The sequence below is a fragment of the Barbus barbus genome (assembly GCF_936440315.1).
Source record: "Barbus barbus genome assembly, chromosome: 22".
Lineage (NCBI taxonomy): Eukaryota > Metazoa > Chordata > Actinopteri > Cypriniformes > Cyprinidae > Barbus > Barbus barbus.
The window spans coordinates 16,029,813-16,057,553 of NC_136750.1; the positions used below are offsets into that span (position 1 = coordinate 16,029,813).

General features: G+C 36.1%; 1 protein-coding gene across 1 annotated transcript in view; it reads right to left on the minus strand.

Annotated features, from left to right (window-relative positions):
* The window catches only part of LOC306888272 (tumor protein p53-inducible protein 11-like), a 66,116-nt gene extending 39,411 nt beyond the window's left edge, over positions 1 to 26,705 (minus strand). Inside the window, exon 1 of the mRNA XM_079446468.1 lies at positions 26,569 to 26,705. The gene's annotated coding sequence lies outside the window, so the exon portion shown is untranslated. The remainder of the gene's footprint in view (positions 1 to 26,568) is intronic.
* Between the last annotated feature and the right edge of the window lie 1,036 nt (positions 26,706 to 27,741).

Here is a 27,741-nt window from a genome sequence, read left to right on the forward strand (position 1 = left end):
GGTCATGTAGAATAAGGCATTAATATGTGCTTAATTAGTACTAATAAATGGCTAATAATCTGGTAATATGCATGCTAATAAACAACCTTAAGAGACCCTAAAATAAAGTGTTAACCGACATTCTTCTTTCAGACAAATACAATCAGAATTATATTAAAAATGTCCTGGCTCTTTCAAGCTTTATAATAGCAGTGAATGGCTGTTGATATTCAATAGTCCAATAGAGGTCCAATAAAATGCATCCATCCATCATAAAAAGTACTCCACATGGCTGGGGTGGGGGGTGTTTTGCTCTCTCCTCTGTACTTCTTTGTTCATCACTTCTCACCAGAGCTTACATTATGCCCATGTCATCCACTGGAACTATCCCTTTAATCTAAACTGAATCCGAATTGTGGCAGAAAAACTTATACAGAAATGTAATTTAAATGCAAGGAAGGTGAATGAAAATGAACTGAAATTCTAAGAAATGTAGCTAACTCTAATTTTAACTAAGCTAAGTTTATCAAAAATAACTTTGGATGTTGGCTTAATAAAGACGGTTTGAAAGTTCTGAAAATAAAAGTTTAAAAGCCTTAAAATGTAGACCATAATGAAGACAGCTTTTTACTAACACAGCAGACATCAGCATTGTTTTGGCAAATGAACAAGTTTTTGTTCATTCTCTGCTGCCTTTTTACAAGACGAAGTTTATTATACACTAAAATTACCATTCAAATATACTTAATGATATCCCTTTCACATCAGGCTCTCTCTTAAAAGCCATTACTAAATATTAGGCAAAGTATGATATGTGCCGATCCAGGGCCCTTTCTGACACTATGAATGTGTGAATGACACAGTAAAGTGAACCAGGGCATTCACAGCGGCACTGCAGGAAAGGGGAAAGCACACCTCATGTGTCACAGCCTAATGTCTTTCACAGCTTGTGAAATTACAGCAAGATGGCCTAAAATAGAACTAGACTAAGTACAGCTGTTAAGTGTCTGAAACCTTTCTCTATTGAGCAAATCATTTAGGCTGCTGTTTGGGTATTCAAACCTAACAAAATTCATAAAATTGTGTGCAAATCTTGCAAGAAAAGCCTGAAAAACAAAGCATTCTTCTAGAGTGGGAAGTTTTTCATGGTCCTCACCTCAACCATTAATAATTGTGTTATTTCCATCAGCAGGAGTCTCCACCAATGACATTTGGTCTCCTGTAGTAGATGTGAACAGTTTCAGGCTACTTGGACTGAGGTTCTAAGTCTGGCATATTGACAGAGCTGTAGACTCATAGGGTCTCAAACACACGCACACACAATTATATCCGTTTCGCCCACATTCATAGTGTTTATTTGCAGGTATTTCATTGCCTTGGTTCTTCCATAAACACTTCCATAAGGGGGGTTTTCACAGTGATGCCATATGAACCTCTGAGTGAACAATTCTTCAAAAACCCATTTTTTTGTTAGTCTGGAGAACGTTTTAATAATCAAAAGAATCTTTTTCTACTATAAAGAACCTTCTGTGCAATGGTAAGGTTCCATGGGTGTTGAAGGTTCTTCCTGGAACCAAAGATGCCAATAAAGAGCCTTTATATTTAAGCGTGAATGTTACCAGTTGTAAAAAAAATTTAAATGTGCAAGACCTATTTTTTAGTTAAACAACACAAGGTTTAGCTCTTTTCATTTTACATAACACTGCATTGTATTCACAACAAAAAAGCCTGAATTTCCAGTTTCCCATGTAGCAGGGGCTTAGCAGTTGCAATCAAATTGCCACACTGGGAAACATTCTTGACATATGACATTGTATTATATCCGAGCACAGAAAAGTGCTGACTGCAGGCGTATCATCAACAGACATCTTTATATATTTTGACCTGTCCTCACTGGTAAATCCTGCTGGGTATTTTTTTTTTGACATTAAGCAACTTTTTAGCAATGATATCACGCCTCTACAGCTTTATGAGTCATGCTCTTGAATTGGTGTGGTGGGTGAAGCTGCAGGGAGAAGTTCAGAGATGCTTGAAGACAAGCAAGTGATCACTTGAAGATCAATCTGTGTATGACATCAAAGTACGGCGAGAGAAAGCATAAGGAAACGTCCGCTCTCTTATAGCTCTCGCAGTATTTGATGACACACATCGATTGGTCTAGCTGTGCTGCTTCAAGTCGAACACATCTAAGCAGTCTTCAGAGGAAGCATCAAGTTGGCACGCTATGTTGCCAAGTCCGCAGTTTGCAGTCTTACATATCATGCAGAATTGACGCGCTACATGTAAATTATATCCTTTGTTGTATTTTCCTGTCAAAATAACGGAGTTCCTTAAATTTCTTTTAATTCAGCTTTTAAGAACTGCCGGGTTTTCCGGTAGTGGGCGGGACTAATGCGCAAACGGCAATCTCATTGGCTGGCGCTCACCTATTATCCTCCCTGTTTTGATTTCAACGAATCAGTTCGAGCGAACGCAGATAACCTGATTAATATTCATGAAACCAGCAGCTCAATAATCCTTAGTGCGTTTTATATTGTTCTTATTAGTAGTAGAATTCGTAGTTGTTTTATTTGTAGTTTCCCCCCTTTTTTTATAGAAACACTAAATGACAAACAATATCTTAAGCACCACCACCAGACCCAAGTTCAGTCAACATGACAAATATGCATTCAGACATGGTTATTCTAATTACTAAAGTTCTATCATCATTTAATGCTAAATTATCATAATATCATATAATGTTTTACTGACTAATGCTAAGTGAGATTTTCCAAACATAAGCTTTTATATATATATATATATATATATATATATATATATATATATATATATATATATATATATATATATGATATAATAATATAATATTAGTCTCGTGAGTAAACTAAAAAAAAATTACAAGCCAATGAAGATTTTATTGCCAAGTAGAGGGTTGATAATATTTACAATAATCAATTGAATTTGATAGGTGTCTCTCACATTTTCCCACAGAAACATTAAAATAGTGTAGATTAGTGTACAATGTTTTATGATAATTTATTCTATTTAGTGACCATTTCATTAATTTAACATATTTAAAATTGGGGGCATCCAAGTTATTTGACATATTTTAACATTTAAAAAAAAAAAGTAACAATAGTTACTTTCCCTGGAAATTAGTTTATTTTATAATGATGTAACTCAGTTACTGTTTGTGAGAAGTAACTAGTAATATAACTAATTACTTTTTTAAAGTAACGTGCCCAACACTGCATACTATACAATGATTTATTACTTGTCTTTGTTGAATATTACAGAATATAAAAAGCTTTAAAAAATAAAATCGCATATTAAATTGCAATCGCAATATTGGTAAAAAACAAACAAATCGCAATTATATTATTTTCCTAAATCGTTCAGCCCTAGTCTGAAACTACATGCGGGTGAGTAAATGACGACAGAATTTTGGGTGGACTATCCCTTTAATGCAAATTTAATGCAAAATTTCCTGGTTCCTGATCTGTAAATGGATAATAGACATTGTTAACCAATAACCAAAAAGCAGGGTTTTAGTAAACTGGTTATTTCCTTTCTGCTATATAAAGTTACTTTTCACCATTCAGATAATTACCCACACTTTCCTCCTCTTTTCACATTTCACTCAAATTAAAATGGGTTACAAAAAGCAATTCTTGTTCACTTTGTGGCTATGACATTATGACTAAGCAAAGCCAAATGTACTCTGTATTTTATGACATTTGATTTTATAGTTTTTTTAACTGTACAGCACACTTGTACAGTACAGCATGCTGTCAACTATTGTATGTTCCTTTACTAATAGCATGCAGTACATGAGCACACAACAGATTTCACTGATTCAAATGGCATGTGCATCACTGTCATCTCAACCTTTCGCATCCCAGCAGTTTTAAAAGCCAGAATAAAACAGGATTCAAATAGAGATGAATGCATGGATTTCCATCCAAATTTAGCACAAGCATACTATAGTATGCAATTTAAAACAAAAAAATGCATTATATTCACTAAAATTAAGGAATTTTCACTTTTAGAAATTCCATGACATTTCAATAATGATTCCCGCTTAATTTTTCTACAACTGAAAAGTCATGAACAGTCACAAACTGTAATTCTATTGTGCAAGATTTTGCAGGCAAAAAAAAAAAAAAGGTGCATGGAGGCATTTTGCAAACTATTATATCATCTAGCTACCTCTGGAATACTAATTTAAATGATTCTTGACTTCATAATTCTAATACATAGTATGTGAATTGGGACATAGTGTCTGTGACTCAAGTACACTGAACCTATTCTAAAGTTTGAAAACAATATTTCCCTTGACAATGCTATCATTTCAGCCTTGTCCCAAGCACTACACTTATTGTTCTTTTGATGTTCAATATAAACCACCAAAGAATAACACTTCAGTCTTTCTCATTCCCTTCTTCCTCGCCCACACTTTATCTCTCTCTCTCACACACACACACACACACACACACACACACAGTGTCACTAGGCAAGAAGGTGAAAACAAGCTTTTTCAGTGTTGTCTGCAGAATCACCACCAAGGATATGCTTAGTATATAAACACAAAAAATAAATTAAATACAGGAAAAAAAAATGTATGTGTAGAAAATCCATTGAAATGACTATTAGTCCAGACGTTTATGAATATCTGGTTATGTATATCCTCTCAGTGTCCTGTCAGTTTTTTTAACAAAGTGTCACACCTGAAATGACCAGAAGTCAATTAACACACTTTGTGTGAGAGTGTGTGAGAGTGTGTGTGTGTGTGTGTGTGTGTGTGTGTGTGTGTGTAAATGCACAGATGGAAAATCATTCCAGTGAAGGTAAACCTAAAGGCTTATTACTTCCAGATTTCAGGTAGCCATTAAAAAAAGCATAACGCTGTTTCAACCATAAAAGCATTTAATTTCCGGTGCTTTATAATGGTTTACATATTCCAATTCATATCTCCTAAAAGGCACTGTATTTTCAGGGCAAAACTAGAACAAACACAGCTCAAATGTCCTCAGTATAGGGCTGGGCGGTATATCGAATTTGTACGATATATATTTTATAAGCGATACGGTATAAGGCAATACCGTTAATATCGATATGAGCGCATCTGAAAAAAAAATATCTAGGACACAGACTAAACTGCTGCGGAGAAAGTGCATAATACACTTTGTTCTAAACATGTGACAAGCTTTATATGAAGTCGTAAGATATAGTAGCCTATAGTTTCAGTTTAAAGCGGCTCGCGCTCGGCCCGTCAGATGCTCTGACAGAAAGGCTGAAGCCTCTGAGAGTGAGGCTGACAGAGATGCAGCTCGCGCTGTTTAATGTGTTTGAAATGTGCTGTTTGCCGTAATGCATAACTTACATTTCACAGGTATATTCTCCATCTCTAACTGTTAAAAAAGCCACGGAAATATTTCCATTTTGCTGTCAGAAGTGCATGAGCTTTTGCTTTGCGATTCTCCGCTAAACTTCACAGACTTCATTTAGAACGAGCGCCGCCAAACAGACAGACCGCAATGAAATAGGAGCTCAATAACTCTGATCAAAATATACATTTTGCTGAAATATTTGTAGTTGGACAAAGTGACATATGTAGAATTTTAAACCTGCAAGTAAGTGTATTTATATGATAGCACTAACTGTAAAGTGTAATGGGGTAATCAAAATAGCCTTTTTACTCAAGTCTAGTCTATAGTTTTTGTTATTTTCATTTTTAGTTTGGTAAATTTAACTTCTGCTTTAAAAGAAATATTTTTGTTTTTAGATTGGAATGTTACAATACTGTTAGAATGTAATGTGATTTTAACTCTTTTTGCGCATAATATATGCCTACATGGTACACTTTATTTGTTTAATCCAAATACAAAATAGGCTACCGAGATATATACCGTATACCGCAAATCAGCCAAAAAATACAGCGATATGAATTTTTGCTCATATCGCCCAGTCCTTCCTCAGTACATTTCATGATCATCTAATTTGGGAGCTTTTCCAATTGCCGAGTGAAAAGTGAGCATTCTTCCTCCCATGCTGTTGTGGAGTTTCTGTTTCTACCTTTCTAGATTTTTAGAGAAAACAATAAACAGCACATTAAGAAGAAGGCACATTAAGGCTTCAATTGAATCTGGATCTCTGAATGAGAATTTCTACCGAGACAGATTAAATCACTGCCTTCTGACACAAATATGCTTGTTTTGTATGAAACTATATTGACGGAAGTGAACTTTGCTGAAGGCTATTGCGGTTCTATTCATTTGGTTAATAAAAAAATCATAACAAGCCGTTTTTCTCAAGGGGACGCTGAACATAAGCAGCACACAATCTGAGGCCTGAGTGCTTTCCAATGGCCATTCATCCTCAACAATAAGGGCTTTTTGGCTACAGGCAGCTAATAGAAGACACACTGTACAGGGTTAAGCAGGAAAGCATTATATGTGAGACTCTGCTGTCTTCTGAAACAGCTTTATAATAAGTTAGAAATGGGATTTTTAATGACGGCTCCCATCAGCACCAATGTTCCTTCTGATTCAACTTCCTCGCTATCCTCGCCTGTCAGTCTTGCTTCATCTCTTGACAGAGTACATCTTCACTTCGCTTTGCAATGTTGCCGTGTGAAAGCGAACCGAACCAAGAAGAAAATGCAACAATGTAACAAATTAATCCCTGTTTCGGAACAAAGCAAACGATCTACAGGTCTGAAAGCACCCTGAGATAACCAGATTAGTCTGAGTAAGCCACATTATGTTTGGCCTTGAATTAAAATAAATGAATTAAAATAAATTTATAAAGAAAACAAAGGACAGGAAACTCCCTCCACCCATTCCAGGCCTCTCTGCAAGCAAACTCAAAATAACAGACTGCAAACAGAGTGAATTAAGGCCACTGTATTGCGTCACGCAGAACAAAAACAGGCAGTATGTCTGATGTGTGCAGGAGCAGGAAGCTGGCTGCATAGCCTACATTCCTCACTGCACATGAGGGATGAAACAGGAAACTGTGACACACTGAACATCCCCGCTGTTCACTGCAGGTACACTACTATTTAAAAGTTTGAGGTAAGTAACTACAGTAAAAACAGTCATTTTGTGAAATATTATGCATGTTGTCTATTTACAGTATTCCTGTGATGGCGAAGCTGAATTTTCATCAGCCGTTACTGCAGTCTTCAGTGTCACATGATCCTTCAGAAATCATTCTAAAATGCTGATTCGGTGCTCAGAAACATTTCTTATAATTATCAGTATTGAAAGCCATTGTGTTTCTTAACATTTTTAATGAATAGAAGGTTCAAAATAAGAAATTTAGTTGTCGTTTTAACACTATAAATGTATTTACTGACACCTTTGATCAATTTATTACCTTATATCAATTTAAGTTTTCATTTCAGAAAAATCTTTCCTGTAGTGTACAAGATCATAGAGAGTAGCTACTGGACACTTCAGAATAAGCCCAATGAGAAATGCAAGAAGAAATGTGTTTGTTTGATTTAAAGCAATTAAAGGTCAGTACTCTTTGCTGGCTCTTCTTCATTCCAGTAGTTTTGGACTTTATCCTAGCATCTACTGGTGTGGATGTATGAAGTTTGTTTACTAACTGCTGCCACTTTACACCTTGTTACTTTTCATCTAAGACACATACTCATGTATCTCATCATGTTTATGATTTTTAAAGCACTTGGAGTGACCTCTGGCAGTAAAAGTATTTTTTATTGTAATTTAGATTTTTATTAGTAGTAGTATCTCATACAACACAACAAGAATTAAACTCATGTGCACATTCATCTCATGTGCACATAATTTCTCCCAAGTGTTGTTCATTTGTAAAACTGAACTGTCAAAATGAAAATGGAAAATCAGTGTGGGATGTCTATGCGGTAAGCTACACTGCACATCAACAGGTGTGCTAAAATCCTATTTGCTATATCTATCTTCAAGCCCTATTATCCAGAAGCTCATAAATAGAGGGATGAATAGAGCGAGAGCGCTGGAGTGAACAGATGCAGAAGATAAAACATGGACTAGTAGACCAGCTAATTTTGGAGATTTACTGTACTTCTCTCTCTCTTCCATCACCGCACCCTCAAACACTGCCATGAAAGTTCAGTGATGAATTAAACCATAGACCACCACTGAAACAAATATGAAAGAGATGAGTGTTCACACTGCCAATGAAACATGACACCGGCACACATACAACACAATGTTCTACTATGAACGTACATTCATTGCTGCTACAAAGCCTTAGTCGCGTCAAAACAGTGCTTCTCTTTGAAACTGTCAGTTTTGCCTATGGCCTGAAAGCCACTATTAATGCTTCTTTTATAAGGGTCTGACTGTAACGGCACCAGTCATGAGCACAGCATATACCGAACCCTTATACCACCAAATTATGATGAATTTATCGGAATATTCTGCAGCCATGCTCAAAAGACCAGAAAAGCTTCCCACCGCAGCCACTACTGCTCACAAAAATGATGACTGATTAGTTTCCTGCATGGAATCTGTGCTCACAGATATTCTCAGAAAGCTTTGAAGATTTCCTCAGAACTTAAATGTCCATGATTTACAATATTCTACACATCCTCCAAACATATTGCAACTGCATTTTGCAGAAGCTTTCTTTAACATATTTTTACAATATTTTAAATTTATTCCACAGAATCTGGAAGCAATTTTCCTTCATTATCAGCACAGATTCTGTGTGGGCTGCTGACTGGCTCTCCTCAAAGTCAATCCAATCTAATATCAACTGGGATTTGTTTGGATTGGGAAAATTGGCCATTACATAGCCTACTTGAAATACATAATTGTGCCAGACTGATTGCAAGTTTGCTAAAACAGCTATTGATTAACATTATATAATAGTCTGTGTAAGTAAAGTGTAAGTAAGGCAAGTTGTTTCATTAAAGATGTCTTATTTTTCATTCGGATTAACATTCACCAATGGATCGGTCACAATATGACCTGGAACGAACATCAGGAAAGTGCACTACTGTTTAAAAGAAATATCTCATGTTCACAAAGGCCGCATTTATTTGATTAAAAATACAGTAAAAACAGAAAAAATGCAAACAAATATTATAAGATTTAAAATAGCCGTTTTCTGCAATATATTTAAAATTTAAAATTAATTTATTAAGTTAAAATAAATTTTCTCTCGCCATTGCTCCAGTCTTCAGTGTCACATGATCTATCAATTCAGAAATCATTCTAATATGGTTTTGGTTCTCTAGAAACATTTTTTATTATTTCCGTTATTACTATCAGCATCATCATCAATGTTGAAAACATTTGTGAGGTTTAATATAGAATACAGAAAGTTCAAAAGAGCAGCATTCATTTTAAATAGAAATATTTTATAACATTATAAAATGTCTTTGCTGTCACTTTATTAGATCGATTTAATGCACCTTTGATGAATCAACAGGCCAATTTGTTATAAAACAATATATATACTTTTGAACAGGCCAATATAGGGTCAATACAGGAAATATCAATATTATATCATATATATATATATATATATATATATATGGTTTTGATTTCTTGATTACCTTTAAGTAATTAAAGAAAATATTTAAACTAATTATCATACAAGAGATGCAGGTATTTTACAAACATTTAAAACTGGCTCATGTAAAATAACAAACACTATCAAAGATAAATTAAAATGAAAAAGCCAAGGCAATGTGAGGTCTGAAACTCTGTACAGCTTGAATTTAACACAACTGCTCAACTGTTCAACACAGAGGAAAAACTATATTTTATCAATCAGTGGAATGTTATTGTTTGACTGCTGCTCTGTCTACTAATATTAGAGTCAAATAACTAACTATGTCTCCGCTCCAAACATGGATTAAAGAACTGCTGTAACTATTTCAATTTAAGATGAATTACAACATTCCCCTGAGAAAAGAACAGAAAACACTTTTAAAGTACCTCTGAATCGCAACAAAAATATAAGAGCACCATTTACGTCCTAAATGTAAAAGAAACTGCATCACCATTTAGAAACATGTCAGAAAAAGTCCTTAAAAAGCTCCAGCTAAACAGATCTTTGGATACTCATGTTTACAGTATAAAGAGCATTTCACTTGAAAATTATATCAGTTTGTCCCCAAGCCCCATAGTGCTTTGCTTATTGGTCTCCGTTTGCCTTACACAAGTGAGAAAGGTCTATTGTAGTATTAGAAGAAAGCTCAATCTGACAATAAACCATAGATGAGCCAGAGCTAGCATAATGAGAACAACAACAGCATGACCATCTCTAACAGTGTGGAAGTGCAACCTTTCTAATTTAAGACGGTCATAAACATTCAGTAACCTTACCTGCTTCCATTTGGTATATTCTGCACAATAGAATAACAGAGCCAGTCAAAGAGCACTGAAAGGTGCTATTATCGTTATCGTGAGCCATGTATCATGATTATATCGTATCGTGAGGTACCCTGCGATTCCCACCCCTAGTTGTTATTATAAATGTAGCCTAATTAATGGTTAAATAATATTAATGACATCCTAATTTGCTGTAACAAACGATGCGTTTCAACAAACAAAATTTTCAAAAAGTTGCGTTGAGACGTTTATATCCATGGACTGTTACCCGAAAAACAATGTCTAAAGAAATAGGAATGGAAGTTTAGCACAACTCACCAGAACTAAGCAATGGAGCATGTTGAGCTCGGCTTATTTCTGCAGCTTGCTCAGGTTTTTATTCTTTTAATAATTTATTGTACAAAGAATGGGTTACAAACGATGACAAAGACTGTTCCATAATTCCTATTATACTCAAAAGATATAAAAAAAAAAAAAAAGTTATAAATATTTTTTTATGATTGCTAATATAACAATATAAACAATATAAAATATTGTTAATGGGGGGGGGGGGTCGTGCGATTAACCGGCAAACCGCGATATTTGTTGCTTCTTCACCGCGGTAAGAAAAACATCTCATACCGTCACAGAAATGAAGCACAATGTTAATTTAACAGTATGAGACTTAAGAGTTAATATTCAAAGTTTGAATCCAGTTAATTACACTTTATGATGATGAATCAAACAAATAATTGATAAATATGAATATTTCCTCACATTAAGGTAATTTAAGACTTTACAGACATGTAAATAATTGAATACAGGTTACAAAAAAGTATAATTCAATTGATTTTTTATATAATTAATATTAACTGAAAAGTTAAAATGAAAGCACTAAAATGATTTAAAATGATTAAATTAATTTATGCATCACAACAATGTACAGTATGAAATATGTACATTTAAATAAAATTCTTTATTATATTTTACATTTATAAAATTATTTATTATAAAAAAAATAAGTGAAGGAATAAATAAATTAATTAATACTTTATGATTTTAAAGATTAAAGTGACTGTTGGATGACAGCAAAAAATAAATGTAAAAATGAAGAAGAAAAAAAGCATGCACCATTGATTATTCAAGATAATCAAGATGGACACTATTTAAAAAAAAAAAAAAGATATATGTTTGGAATATGTTGTGCATCCCTAGCCACATACGAGTACTAATCTTCCATTTTAAGAAATGTTCATTCTAATATAAGCTATAGTTTTGCAGTGCTGTATATTAGACAGTAACTTAAACAACACCCGCACTCTTTTTGCGACTGTTGAGAGACTGACAAACCCCCCAAGTCAGATTCCCAGTGAAATGCTCTCCGACAGCAAATGCAATGAGTTTGCTTCCTTCTTTTCTGAGAAGATCAATAATATCAGAAAGGAGATTGGCACATCCTCAAGTTATGCAGAGGTCACACAGATTCGACCGCAATTTCAAAAAGAAGTGACTATGTGTGTTTTTAAAGAAATTGATAACAAAATGTTGGAAGAAATAGTACAGCACCTTAAATCTTCAACCTGCTATCTTGACACACTTCCCACATCCTTTTTCAAAAATGTGCTTAACTGTTTAGAAGCTGATCTCTTAGAAGTGGTGGGGACTTTCTGGGACTTTTCCAAACTCCCTTAAAACTGCAGTTGTTAAGCCCCTTCTGAAAAAGCGCAATCTTGATAACACCATGTTGAGCAACTATAGACCCATATCAAATCTTCCTTTCATAGGTAAGATTATTGAAAAGGTAGTTTCTAATCAGCTGAACAACTACTTAAAATTAAATGGATACCTGGACAATTTTCAATCTGGTTTCCGAGCACATCACAGCACAGAGACAGCACTCATTAAGATAATAAATGATATTCGCGTCAATTCTGATTCTGGCAAAATATCAGTGCTGGTACTACTAGATCTTAGTGCTGCGTTTGACACTGTCGATCATAACATACTTTTAGAGAGACTGGAAAACTGGGTCGGGCTTTCTGGGATGGCACTCAAATGGTTCAGGTCATACTTAGAAGGGAGAGGTTATTATGTGAGTATAGGAGAGCATAAGTCTAAGTGGACGGTAGGGGTGTGCGATATGACGATTTTTGATCGTGGACGATAAAAATGTCTCCACGATCTGCTTTTGAAGAAATATCGTAGTATCGCGCTACCGCGCACATTATATCAAATACAGTTCTGGTCTCCGTCTCTATATACTGTACAACACGACATACAGCAGTAGAGTTACTCTGACAGGACACTGCACTTATTCACGATCGCAAAACTACATTATTTGCACACAAGCCTTGCTGGTTAAATGTTTCATTCGCGCGCTGGTCTGGCGTGCGCTTGTTCTGAGCCCATACACTTGAAGCACGCGCACTAAAACGCCTGTCTAACAGCGCCTGATTACTCAACTAACTTATCTTTTGCGCTAATACTGTCAAAACACACAAGGTTTACATACAGACTCAGTTGGTTATCTCTAAAATGAAAGTAAATAGTTAAGAGAGAAACGGATGCGTGTCTGTATATTAGATGCGTGCAGCTCTTAAAGGGACAGGACACTAAACATGCTGTCGACTGTCATTAAAGGGATAGTTCACCCTAAAATTGAATTTCTGTCATTATTTACTCAGTGGAAAACCAAACAGTTGCTGGTCTACATTGACTTTGATAGTAGGAAAGAAAAATCCTATGGAAGTCACTGAGGACCAGCAACTGATTGGTTTTCCACCTTCTTCAAAATATCATTTATAAATGTTCAGCACAAGAAAGAAACTCATTCAGGTTTAAAACAACTTTTGAGTAAATGATGATATAAAAATACAACATTATGACAGAATTGACAGACAGATGACAGAATATTAATTTGTGGGGGAACTATTCATTTAACGTTAACAAAACAACAAAACACAAAGAGAAAAATCACTCACTATTCTTGACTGAAACACTTTAATACAGTTGCTTTAGGAATCAGTCTATCTAGTGTTTTATTTTTATATTTGTTCATTCAATTTCATTGAATGCTCTGCTAAATACACCTATTGTACCTGGAAATAAAGCACTGTTTGTTTTATTTGTATATTATGTGTATTTGTAATGTGTATCTTTGTTCTTATTTTTTAATAAGAAAAATAAAATAATGACAAAGATTTTTTATCTTCACCCACTTTGGCCTAAATATCTGCCATGCATCTTTGTCTTTCTAGTTTGGCTGTAATGCTCAGACAACTTGTAAAACCAAAATAGTAAAACTAACAAAGAATCGGGATAAAAATCGTGAATCGTGATATTTCTATAAAAAATCGTGATATGATATTTTTCCCATATCGCCCACCCCTAGTGGACGGCCATGACATGTGGAGTCCCACAAGGCTCAATTCTTGCACCGCTCTTGTTTAACCTGTATATGCTCCCACTAAGTCAGATAATGAGGAAGAACCAAATTGCCTATCACAGCTATGCTGATGATACCCAGATTTACCTAGCCTTATCTCCAAATGACTACAGCCCCATTGACTCCCTCTGCCAATGCATTGATGAAATTAACAGTTGGATGTGCCATAACTTTCTTCAGTTAAACAAGGAGAAAACTGAAATCATTGCATTTGGAAAGAAAGATGAAGTTCTCAAGGTGAATGCATACCTTGACTCTAGGGGTCAAACAACTAAAAATCAAGTCAGAAATCTTGGGGTGATTCTGGAGACAGACCTTAGTTTCAGTAGTCATGTCAAAGCAGTAACTAAATCAGCATACTATCATCTCAAAAACATTGCAAGAATTAGATGTTTTGTTTCCAATCAAGACTTGGAGAAACTTGTTCATGCCTTTATCACCAGCAGGGTGGATTACTGTAATGGTCTCCTCACCGGCCTTCCCAAGAAGACCATTAGACAACTGCAGCTCATCCAGAACGCTGCTGCCAGGATTCTGACTAGAACCAGAAAATCTGAGCATATCACACCAGTCCTCAGGTCCTTACACTGGCTTCCAGTTACATTTAGGATTGATTTTAAAGTACTTTTACTCGTTTATAAGTCACTCAATGGCCTAGGACCTAAATATATTGCTGATATGCTCACTGAATATAAACCAAACAGACCACTCAGATCATTAGGATCGAGTCAGTTAGAAATACCAAGGGTTCACACAAAACAAGGGGAGTCTGTGTTTAGCTATTATGCGGCCCGCAGTTGGAACCAGCTTCCAGAAGAGATCAGATGTGCTAAAACATTAGCCACATTTAAATCAAGACTCAAAACTCATCTGTTTAACTGTGCATTTGTTGAATGAGCACTGTGCTATATGTCCGAACTGACTGCAATACATTTTATGTATAATCATTTTATTTAAATTTATTTTAAATCATTTTCTATATCATTTTAAAATTATTTTTATTTCCATGTTTTTATTGATTTTAATGTCTATTTCACTTTCTTTTATGTAAAGCACTTTGAATTACCACTGTGTATGAAATGTGCTATATAAATAAACTTGCCTTGCCTTGCCTAGACTTTCTTTTCAAAGAGTTTAAATCATTTTCAGCAGCGATTGACAGCACAGATGCTGCTAACTGAGCTTAAGCAGTTTTGACCTCTAATATTCCTCTACACAGATGACAGCTTGTCTGCGTCATGCCAAACAAAAGCAGGTTGTGTAGACAGAGCACAAGTCAAAATGACTCGAATCAAACCACTCAACGAATTCAATCCCAAACGGCACCCTCTGTAACATAAGGCCAAGCATGAGCTTCAGGGGCTTAGATGCTTTAGACAGATATTTATTCAATTATTTAGCCCCAAAATGTGTAAAACATTGTTTTCTTCTTGCTTTAACCATATGGAACCTTGGCTAAAATCAAAGGGATTGTTTTCAGTTTTGCAACAAAGCAGTCTCTAAAGAGCCTGGGCTGCCTAGGCGTAGTAATCCAATCTGTGAGAAATCCAGGGGAGGACATCTGTTCATTTTGTGGCACAGCGGTGCCCTGCTGACATAACCGTGTTGGAGAAAATTAAACTAGACCCACACTCTGAGGGCCCAATCAGTAAGAACACAGTATCCTTTTCTCAGAACAATCCACTTCTGTGACAGATACTTGACATAAAAATAAACACCCATATATTTTTATATACCGTAGATAGTATAAACGGTCACCACATTTAGTGCTGTATATGTCAGCATTCAATATTCTGTTCTGAAAGTGGTTTAAGAAAAACAACAGTTTAAACAAGTTACAAGCTTTCAAAATAAATGATCATATTTGTAACTTTCAAGTTCATGGCCACCAAGATCAAATATTGAACAGGGGTTGGTTTGCATGTAATCATGTACAGATGATAAAATTCTGGGCAATAGTGATAAACTGATATGGTCAATATTCAAATTTTATAGGCCTCCTACTATATTGTCTAAAAAACAAGCATAATACACAAATAACATATTATAATGTGCATATATTAATTTTGAGACCAGTTAAAACTCATATATTACTTATATGGGTCACACGTCTTTAAAAAAATTATAAAAATACTGAGCAAATGACGAGTAACAGTGTTTTAGCGCAGTTTTTTAGTTTAGTTTATTTTCTTATAAAGCACATTTCTACTGCCTTCAGAGCAGCCCAAAGTGCTGTACAACGCATTCCAAAAAAACAAACAAGCAATGACACACACAACATCTTAAAAAGGAAAACATTCATTACGTCTCTCCTAAATCAGATTCAAACGCCATAAAATAAAAATGCTTCTTCAAAGCGGTTTTAAAAGCGAACACAGAGGGGGCAGCACGAATGGCTAGAGGTAGATTATTCCATAGCCGAGGACTGGCAATAGGCCTGTCACGATAACAAATTTTGCTGGACGATAAATTGTCCAAGAAATTATCGCGATAAACGATAATATTGTCGATCTGAGACCATTTTCATCTAGAATAATGATAATGGCATAATAATGCACATACACCTTTCAAAATTCAATAAACGTTTATTTCCAAAGACTATTTAACACTGAAAATGGAAAACATTTTAAATATCCACAATAACAATGAACAAAACAACCAAAAACAATAAAAGCAATGGACTCTCAGTCTCTGTTAACAAAAAATGCACTTGAATAAATACCAAAAACAATAAATAAAATGGATGTAAACAAAATTGCACTTCAAAAAATATTAAACAATAGGCGCAACATGCATTCCATAACAGGCAAAACTGTCTGTTAGGACCTTTGTAAACAAACAAACAAAAAAGCCTCAAGCCATATGCAAAAAACTGTAGCTTTTTTATTTCCCATCTGGGAAAACTGCAACGGATGATTGTGTTTTAGGTGCATGTGCATGTTTGTTGTGTTACCGGTTTTAGTCGATACTGTTTTAAAACAAATGCGACATACCGGCTCGCTCAGGTTAAGTGGTTCACCACGGTCATTCGGTTTCGCGTCGCGTTTGGCTTTGAAACCAATTCCATGTCACAACTTGCGTCTCGTCTTTTCGCTCTTCTCTGCAGTCGCCTCAAGCACTCCCGCCTTCCCACACAAAGTCCATGCAACTGACAAGAGGGTTCACTTCTCCTACGCTAAGGAAACGAGAGTTGTCATTCAGTCGCGGATAACAAACAAGTATGCAAATGAAATTATCGCGGCCGGAAAAATTATCGAGGTCATTTTTTTTTTTCGTGCGATTAAACGATTTATCGACTATCGCGACAGGACTAACTGGCAATTGAAAATCCCCTTTTCGCTTAAGTCGGGACCTCGGTACCTGGAGTAATTGCTTGTCAGCAGATCTCAAGTTCTTAACAGGTTTATGCAAGGTAACAAGATCTGACAAATACAAAGGTGCGAGACCATTTAAAATTTTGAAGATTATTACTAAGGCCTTAAAATCGATCCGATATCTAACAGGTAGCCAATGCAAGGATGCTAAAATTTGAGTTATTCTATCCCTCTTTCTCCTACCAGTCAGTAGTCTGGCAGCTGCATTTTGAACAAGCTGTAATCAATTTACCAATGAGAAATCCCTAAATACACGGCATTACAATAATCCAATCTAGCGGATATGAAAGCATGGATGATTGTCTCCTAGATGAGAGCATAGCTTTGATCTTAGAAATTAACCTTAAGTAGTAGAAACTAGTTTTCACCACAGTATTAACTTGTTTGACAATTTAGCTCTGAATCAAAATACACCTAGATTTTTCGCAAATGGATGAACATTTCTAGAAAGAGGCCCCAAATAACTAGAAATAATTGGTGAAGAGCTAAGAGGACCAAAAACAACCACATCTGTTTTGCTCTCATTTAAATGGAGAAAATTCTTAGTCATCCAGCACAAGACTTATCAACTAGGTGTAATGGGACAAACAATTGAGTATCGTCAGCGTAACAGTGGGATGCAATCTCATGTTTCCTAAAAATACTCCCCAACGGTAACATATATAAAGAAAACAGAATTGGACTTAATATGGACCCTTGTAGGAGCCCACAAGATAGAGGAACTACAGGAGAAGAATGATTGTCCATTGTAACAGATACAGACCTATTAGACAAATAAGAAGAAAATCATTGTAAAACAATACCACTAATCACAACCTTCTGCTGTAAACGATCTAACAAAATTCTATGGTGGATTGTATCAAAGTCAGTAGTTAAGTCGAGCAAAATTAAAATAGCAGAGTTACCAGACTCCAAAGTGAGCAAGAGGTCATTTGACACTTTAAGAAGAGCCGTTTCAGTGCTATGAAGGGCCCTAAATCCTGATTGAAAATGGTCATGAAAATGGTCATGAATATGGCGGTCTGTTAAGAATGCAGACAGTTGGAAAGAGACAAAGAAGGCAATGTGGAAATAGGTCGAAAATTACTAAAATTAGACGGATCGAGATTTGGCTTCTTCAGAAATGACCGAATCACTGAGTGCTTAAGACAAGATGGAATAACACCAGAGCTCAGCGAGTTATTGATAATAGTCAAAACGGCTGGACCAATCACACCTAAAACCTCTCTAAAGAGATGAGTTGGCATAAAATCCGCTGGAGAGGTAGACGTTTTAGTTTTAAAATGAACTATCAATTTATCAAGATCAATTGGATAAAAATGAGTTAGCTGGGCATTGTCAGTCACCGAATTGGAAGATTTAGAGTCAAAGGAAATACTCGGAATAGATGCATATAAAACCTCAATCTTACTCCTAAAAAAATCTAAAAACTTAGTGCATAACTCAGGGTTAGCATCTGGAAATGATGATTTCTTGGGATTAACCACTTTATCAAATGAGTTAAACAACACTTTTGGATCCTGTGAATTTTTAGAAATTAAATCTGAGAAATATTCAATTTTAGCTGTTTTAACAGCACACTGATAGGCCAACATTCAGTTCTTAAAAATCTCCTTGGAAACTTGTAACCTATCTGATTTCCATTTACGTTCTGCTTTTTGGCACTCCGCCTAAATGCACGGGTATGATGGTTGAACCAAGGGTGAGAACTCTTGTTTTTAAAGAAGTTTTAGTGGTGCAAGTAAGTCAATATTTGTACAAGTCTCATTAAACAACACAGTTAGATCCTCACAGTTAGATACAGTAGATTAGATGGCACTTCTTACACGGTTCTAGCTGTGGACTCTAAATATATACTCGAGAGTAATACACATCACTGTACTCACTTGAAGGCGAATATGAGAGCAATATTTTAAACATAACAGGCATATGATCAGACAGACAGCTTTCATTAATACTGAAGTTGCATACTGGAAGGCCAAAAGATAAAACAAGATCAATAGTATGTCCTTGTGTATGTGTACGTCCATTAATATGTTGGACAAGGTGAAATGGGTCAATGAGTTTCATAAACTGCTTCACCAGATAATGGGAAGGGCAACATACATGAATATTAAAGTCACCCAAGATCAGTAATTTTTCCACAGTAGGAACTATATTAGACAGAAAAGTCCCGAACTCGTGAATAAAGTCCTTATTATATTTTGGAGGTCTATAAATAAGGACACAAGTCACAGAACTGGATAAACATCCATGAGCAAATCTGCTGGTTTAACGTATTCCAAGCACCGGAGGTTCCGAAAATCTACACACCCTCTTGGCATAACGATGTTTTAATGATCGGCGAAAAGGGGCTGATGTGACCGGAAGGAGTGGAACAGGAGCCGGAGCGTGTAACCAAGCAGCCTGTAGCTTCCAGGCCGGGCTCGGAGTGACCATATCGATGAAAACCCACATCTCTTCAGCCTAGCAAGAAGACTGCTGAGCTTTCCTCTTTTTCTCAGGCGCTTTTTACGATGAAGATAGGAACCCGTTGGTCGACAGGTAACCACAGGAAAGGTAGAAGACGTCCATGAGTTAAAGAAGTGGTCCTCAATCGGCAGCAATCCGAAGAAGAAAGACGTAAATCTATAAGGGCTTGGCGATCGTAAGGGCGGCAGAAGTTTCCATCACGAACAGTCATATTGCCCACAGCAATACATAAAGTTGGGCAAAAAAGTATTTAGTCAGCCAGCAATTGTGCAAGTTCTCCCACTTAAAAATATGAGAGAGGCCTGTAATTTTCATCATAGCCACACTTCAACTATGAGAGACAGAATGGGGGGAAAGAATCCAGGAAATCACATTGTAGGATTTTTTATGAATTAATTGGTAAATTCCTCGGTAAAATAAGTATTTGGTCACCTACAAACAAGAAAGATTTCTGGCTCTCACAGACCTGTAACTTCTTCTTTAAGAGGCTCCTCTGTCCTACACTCGTTAACTGTATTAATGGCACCTGTTTGAACTCCTTATCAGTATAAAAGACACCTGTCCACAACCTCAAATAGTCACACTCCAAACTCCACTATGGCCAAGACCAAAGAGCTGTCGAAGGACACCAGAAACAAAATTGTAGACCTGCACCAGGCTGGGAAGACTGAATCTGCAATAGGCAAGCAGCTTGGTGTGAAGAAATCAACTGTGGGAGCAATTATTAGAAAATGGAAGACATACAAGACCACTGATAATCTCCCTCGATCTGGGGCTCCACGCAAGATCTCACCCCGTGGGGTCAAAATGATCACAAGAACGGTGAGCAAAAATCCCAGAACCACACGGGGGGACCTAGTGAATGACCTGCAGAGCTGGGACCAAAATAACAAAGGCTACCATCAGTAACACACTACTACACTACTATGTTTTGACACTTTGAATAACAGAAAAATTTCAAATAACTAATGTTTTTTGAAAAGTTAAAGTTAGTACTTCTTATACAATGGGGAAAAAATTATTTGATCCTCTGCTGATTTTGTAAGTTTGCCCACTGACAAAGAAATTATCAGCCTATAATTTTAACGGTAGGTTTATTTTAACAGTGAGAGACAGAATAACAAAAAATCCAGAAAAACGCATTTCAAAAAAGTTATAAATTGATTTGCATTTTAATGAGTCAAATAAGTATTTGACCCCTTCGCAAAACATGACTTAGTGTTTGGTGACAAAACCCTTGTTGGCAATCACAGAGGTAACGTGTAGTTAGCCACCAGGTTTGAACACAACTCAGGAGGGCTTTTGTCCCACTACTCTTTGCAGATCCTCTCGAACTCATTAAGGTTTCGAGGCTGACATTTGGTTAGGCCACTCCAGGACCTTAATGTGCTTCTTCTTGAGCCACTCCTTTGTTGCCTTGGCTGTGTGTTTTGGGTCATTGTCATGCTGGAATACCCATCCACAACCCATTTTTAATGCCCTGGCGGGCTTCAATGCCCTGGCCCTGACGGTACATGGCCCCATCCCTCATCCCTTTGATGCGGTGCAGTTGTCGTGTCCCCTTAGCAGAAAAACACCTCCAAAGCATAATGTTTCCATGTTTGACGGTGGGTATGGTGTTCTTGGGGTCATAGGCAGCATTCCTCTTCCTCCAAACACGGCGAGTTGAGTTGATGCCAAAGAGCTCGATTTTGGTCTCCTCTGACCACATCACTTTCACCCAGTTCTCCTCTGAATCATTTGAAAATTTCAGACGTGCCTGTATATTTGCTTACTTGAGCAGGGGGACCTTGCTGGTGTTGCAGAATTTCAGTCCTTCACAGCATAGTGTGTTACCAATTGTTTTCTTGGTGACTATGGTCCCAGCTGCCTTGAGATCATTGATAAGATCCTCCCTGTAGTTCTGGGCTGATTCCTCACCGTTCTCATGATCATTGAAACTCCACGAGGTGAGATCTTGCATGGAGCCCCAGTCCGAGGGAGATTGACAGTTATTTTGCGTTTCTTCCATTTGCAAATAACTGTTGTCACCTTCTCACCAAGCTGCTTGGCGATAGTCTTGTAGCCCATTCCAGCCTTGTGTAGGTCTACAATCTTGTCTTTGACATCCTTGGACAGCTCTTTGGTCTTGGCCGTGGTGTAGAGTTTGGAATCTGATTGATTGATTTGCTTCTGTGGACAGATGTCTTTTATACAGGTAACAAACTGAGATTAGGAGCACTCCCTTTAAGAGAGTGCTCCTAATCTCAGGTCCTTACCTGTATAAAAGACACCTGGGAGTCAGAAATCTTTCTGATTGATAGGGGATCAAATACTTATTTGACTCATTAAAATGCTAATTAATTTATAACTTTTTTGGAATGCGTTTTTCTGTTTTTTTTTTTTTTTTTTTTCTATCTCTCATTGTTCAAATAAACCTACCATTAAAATTATAGACTTATCATTTCTTTGCCAGTGGGCAAACGTACAAAATCAGCAGGGGATCAAATAATTTTTTCCCCCACTGTATATGGCATTTTTTTTATGCATTTAAACCAATTTTTAACTGAAAAAAATGCAATCAGAATATATTGTATATGTCAGAAAATACATATTTGATCCATATTGCTATCTTTAAATTAATCACTCATATAAAGTTTGTCATATGACCCACTCATAATCGTGATTACAATATATACCAAAATATTCATAATTGTTTGTTTTTTTTCCATAATCAAACATTTAACCCAACCAGCTGGGTTAAAATAACTCCGCATGTGTTCTGTCCAATATTTAACCAGCACTGGATTCCCCAGCATTTTTTCGAGTAAAGACTTTCAGGAATGTCTCCCATCTTTCCCAAATGCTCCGCATCACAAGTGCAACCAGATGAGCTACTGAACAGGTTTTTGCAGTAATGTAGCCAAACCCATGCATTTCCAACGAGCTAGGGTTGATAATACCAACAAATAAAAATAAAAAAAACATGAAAAAAGTAAATGCAAAAATATCAATAACAGAAAATGTGAATAGATTCCTGGAGGGATAAAGTATTGTAAACTCTAAAATAACAGGTAATTATCCAGGCACTACTATTAACATCAATAACAGTCTAAATAATTTTTTCACTGCAGCATCTTCTACCAAACTGTCCATCATCATGGAATCATGGGATACAGCAACTGAAGATTCTTTAGTCTGAAATGTGGTGTCGTCACAGTTTCACACAACAGTGCTTGATAAATCAACCCAGTGATAGAATAAGACAGGACAGAAAGCAGGTCACCATCTGCTTGTCTTACCCAGAGTGCTGCACTCTTGTGAAATAGCAGCAGAGCGGTTTGCCTCATTGCAGTGACATTAAATCATCATCACCGCTATCGACATGCTTAGAAAAACAAAATTATCATATTGAGGAGAAACTCTCATGAATGAAAGCAGATAAAAGCTGAAAGTTGTCTAATGGATAATGACACTCTTTTTACAGGTCACTTAACAGCATTGCCACCCAGAAATGTCATCTATTACAGAGATATTTCATGCAACTCACTGCAATCAATCTTTGCACAAAAGAAGGTGGTGTTTTCTTCCATATTTCCACCCCACAGACAGGCATAACTACACATTCTGGTCTCATGAGACATCTGAAATGTCCTGTGTACATATGATTTAGATTTCAATTTAGATTACCATGCCATTTCAAGCCCCCCCATTTCAAGGAAAGCAAGTGGTCAGTATCTGCACTTTATATAAAATGCATAGCCCCTGCTTCCTTATGTTACCAGGGTAACAGAATCGGAACGAACAGGGACAGTTTTCTCCTCCTTTGAGTAATAAATTCCCACACATTCACCGCCCACACCTGTCTCCAGAACGAAGATCAGGAAAACACATGCAATACAACCACTGCTTTATGCTTTCATTATCAAAAACGGCAGCACAAAAAGTGCTATGGACTTTGGATCATTGCAGCGTGATTTTTCTCGTAAAACTCTAGCGAGGCAGGCCTGAGGAATCACCTCAGACGGGGCGACCACGATGGTTCTTTGAGTTGAGCTGTTACGTGACAAACCACACAAAAACAAATGGTGAAAAAAGGACTGTTGGCACTATTTCAATGGTGTGAACGTGACCGGAAATGAGGACATAAAACAGCCAGAAAATTACCAAAACATTTCCTTGCACCTGTCCTTGTTTCATTAAGACTGTCAGCAACAATTCTCTGACCTTAAGCAGCGCAAGTAACATGTCAGAGAGGGAGCCGAGATTTCCAAGAATTATTTTACAATGCCAAGAACATGATTACAGCAAGACTACTGATAGTAAATACTTGAAACCTCAACAAAGCTCAAATGCTGGTATTTGAGAGGAGGAAAAGGTTCATTGTCTTCGTTGTCACATATTATGTGTGCCTTTTCCAAAAGGTTCTTGCATTGAAATTAGTATGCAAAGGCTTTTAGTATTATTATTTCAAATTCAGTGCATGCTTCCCTTCAAATCTCGGTCTTTGTAAAGAAAAACATTTTGTGAGTAGGCTAAACATTGCAGTGCTGCAGAGACTTACAAACACCATACTGATTTAACGTTTAAAAACATGTAGACTGTTCACATGATATCATTATGAATATCTACTATTGCCCAGTAATCATCAACAGATTAAACTCCAAGCATTATGCTGCAAAAATCATTTCCTATTCAGTTATGAAGATGGACTTACAGAGGTGTAGAAGTCTACATTAAACTTCCACAACTGTGGCATTCCACAAAAATGGTGCCTTTTGTGTCAATCAAGGTGTGTTGTTATCAGTGTTGAGGAAAGTTACTTTTAAAAGTAAAGCATTACAATTAGGGCCGGGACTCGATTAAAAAAAATAATCTAATTAATTAGAGGCTTTGTAATTAATTAATCGAAATTAATCGCATTTTAATCGCATATAAATATTTGACCTGAGAACAGTGAGAAGTAAGTTTTTTCATATGGATTTTTAAATTTCCCATCCACAGGGCCAACCAAAGCGGTCTCATCAGCTTCTTTGTCCATGTTCACTGTGGTTTGTTTTTGTCTGAACGCTAGTTGGTGCTCCAGAATAATCGGTCCGCCGAAACTCATCCAGTGAGAAACGTTCCGTGGTGCAAAAATAAGTGCGATTAAAATGCGTTAAAACAATTTAACGCGTTATTTTTGTGTAATTAATTAATCTAAATTAACGCATTAAAGTCCCGGCCCTAATTACAATATTGCGTTACTCCATAAAAAAGTAACTAATTACGTTACTTTTTATGGAAAGTAATGCGTTACGTTACTTTTGCGTTACTTTTTAAATATGAGCAGGGCTTAATTGTTTTTAATACAAGAAGTTCTAATCATAGCAAATATAAAAGCCCTTTCACAAAAAGTGTAATGAATAAACCTCAGGCTGAAGGAAAAGTAAATTCACGTCTGTAAAGTAGAATGCAGGAGAAGAAGATTCAACACTCATCAGCCATAAAAAAAACAATGAAGCACAATTGTTAGTTTATCTAAAGTCATTTTTGCTTATTATTATGGTTGAACTGGATCATCAAAGGTCAGCAGCAAAGACATTGGTTAATAAAATGGGATTAGAAACATTTGTGTTGTTTAACATTTAATTATTGCAGGTTTGCGTCATATTCTGAGTTTGCATTTCACTGTTTTAATTCATTTTGATGAATACTAAATCTGTTTTTTGCGAGTGAGATGAATTAATGCACATTCACATTTAGTCTAGAACTACAGTAACAGCATGTTCACACAGCGCACTGTCAGTCAATAAATGGGAAAATAGTAACTGGCGTTATTTTTTTTTTTTTAAAGTAACTCTGATATTTTCTTGTAAATTAAAAAGTAACGTGTTACTTTACTAGTTACTTGAAAAAAGTAATATTATTACGTAACTTGCGTTACTTGTAATGCGTTACCCCCAACACTGGTTGTTATAGTCATTTTTCTTCACATATCAACAACAATCAAGTAACTTTTCCTTAAGAGCTTTTCCTTTTTCCTTTTTGTTTTTTTCCCAGACCTGTTTTCAACTAGGCCTACTCCTTGCTTTATTAGCCATAATGCACATTTTAATCTAGAAAAAAAAATATTGGTAATATTATTTATATTATATAGGCCTAATGTATATAATAATGTTATTTAGTATTTAAAAACACTGATAAAAAAGTCCCTTATTAAATGAAACTTCAAAAAAAACATAAATTATCATTATTAAGATTATTATTAGAAACTGATCATTTGCATTAAGGCACATCTGGTAGGCTATACACTATCCCAACACAGCTTTTCCCCCATTTAGTTTGACATGGTCGCTATTTCCCAAAATCTTCAACATTTACTTTAAAGTCACCTTTTCAGCATGAAAAAGCTACATATTTCGCTAAGAGACCGACCAGAAAGAGAGAGAGAGAGAGAGAAAACAGTATTAAAAGCTGTGCGCACTGACTAAATGTGAGGGAATCTCTCTCTCACCAGCCTCCAGAGCCGCGCGAAACGCACAGGTTGGTAAGAATGACAATTATTTATTAACATTACAAATGTGATTCAAGCCACTCAGTAAGTGGGATATTGCATAACACAAATCTTGCCAATCCAATTTTACGTTTTAAAGAAGGTGCTTCTTAAACAAACGTGTATAACTCTCAGACCAGAGTGCGTTTTGTGAAACAGTAAGTCGTGGCGTGCTCCAGCGCGTACCCTCAATACTCAAGCTGCTTGTTTGTGTGCTCCATATTACTTTATAAAACACATGTTGAGCAGCATCAAGCGTGGTCTGTTCAAGAGTGAATTCAAATAAACTTCCTAAAGCAGAAAAGCGCACTATTTACGCGACACCGCGTCCGATTCACTGTTAGAAGTCAAATGAGAGTAGCCAGTGCTCCTGTGTATAACTATGTGAGGTTGATAGGCACATAGATAATTAATCTCTAATAGGAATCCAAAAATTTATATTTTTCTCACCAGTGTGCTTGAAAGAAGAGGTTTTCTTCGTTTCTGCTGCGGTATTTTTCGGTATGCCGTCCGATTATTCTCTTGATAAATTTACATTGCTGTGCTCTTTGGGTTTGCAAACAACCAAGACTCCGACGGATCTATATATTTACCGTAATGTCACACACACACACACTATCAGCGCAGCTCTGTCTACCGTAATAGACACAGCGCGCTCGTGTACACGTGACCGAGAGATTGCTCACAGAAACACGAATGAATGGAGCCTCTGCTAAACATTAACATTCTATTAATATTTCTGAAACATCTCTATATCTTTAAGTCTGAGAAGAGGTTTTGTAACGATTTTCATAGCTGAAAGAAGATTGTAAAATAGTGTTGACTTTCAAACATGGAGGATTGACAAATGAAGAGTTTATTTGGCAAAAACAGATAACTCAGTTTTTTTAAATTTTCAAAAATCATGTTTTTATTATGTTATCATGTTTGTATTGTGTTTTATTGTTAGTTAGCTGTTTGAACATAGTCAAAAATAACAACAACTGCAGTTTGATTGAGATTAATTGGAATGTACAATGAAAAAAACACGATGTTAAAAACTGAGTTATCTGTTTTTGCAAATGAACTCTTCAAATATTGAAGGATTCAATCATTTAATTCATTCATTGGTCAACCAGCGATCACAATATTTAGAGGGGAAAGTGCCCCTTTTGATATTAGTTGTAGCACATGCTTCCAAATGCATTTCAGACACCTTCGATATTATGGTGCAGAAGTGTCATACGTTTAGGCAACAAATAGCTTGCCTACCGCTATTAGAGAGGCAATCATGCAATCAAATTGTTTCTTCAAAGATGGCTAGGAGGTGAATGTGGTTAATTGTCATAAGAGTTTTATAGTAACATAGCATATCAACATGATGATAATGAATTTGTAAGTAAATGTAATTAACATCTAAATAAATTCACTAGAGAAAGTATATTGTTTGCACGTTTATTTACATTAAAGGCAAAATAACTGAAATAATAAGAGCACAAGTATAGATCTGGAACTTCTTTAAGTCTAAATATGTAGTAATATGTAATATGTCTTCTGGTCCATATCCTTTCCTCAGGAAGGTGTGCTAGACACTGATTAATGTAACATAAAAATACTATACATATTTATATATTTTGCTATTGT